Here is a 580-nt window from a genome sequence, read left to right as displayed (position 1 = left end):
TCCTGCTGTTGTAAAGCCAGAAATGTTTTGCTTAAAGGCAACCTGTGGAGTTCTTGAACTCTCAAAGCACTATGAAGCAGTTTTTTATGATTCACATTGCAATTTGCCAGCGACGGCAGGAAAGACGACAACATGCTGGGATGTGAAGAATGCAGGTTTCAAGACTTTTGAATGCCTTTTTACATAAAAACTCCACGTGGACCCTTTAAGACACAAAAATACAGTAATAATAATAATATCTGATATGCCTTCAGTCATATCAACATTTTCACTTCACTGATAGATTATTCTTCTGACCAGCAGTTAGCATCTTTGTTGACATGCTCGGTAAAATGTTTTATACAACATTAATTGTATATTTTTCCTAAAAGTGCAACTATACGCCAGCTCATACCTCCCTGATTCTTTTTGACAGTAAAAAGCCATTTGACATTACAGTAAGCTTATGCACACACACGCACGCAGACACACACACACAGGCCTCTACAACAACCTCACAACCAGAAAACGTCTGCAGCAGCTTCCAGCTGAAACACACTTCGATTAATGCAATGATAAAAAAAAGAACAACCAAAAAAAA

This window comes from Pundamilia nyererei, unplaced genomic scaffold (assembly GCF_000239375.1).
Source record: "Pundamilia nyererei isolate P.nyererei 1_Seehausen unplaced genomic scaffold, PunNye1.0 scaffold00037, whole genome shotgun sequence".
Lineage (NCBI taxonomy): Eukaryota > Metazoa > Chordata > Actinopteri > Cichliformes > Cichlidae > Pundamilia > Pundamilia nyererei.
This window is presented reverse-complemented; position numbering follows the sequence as displayed.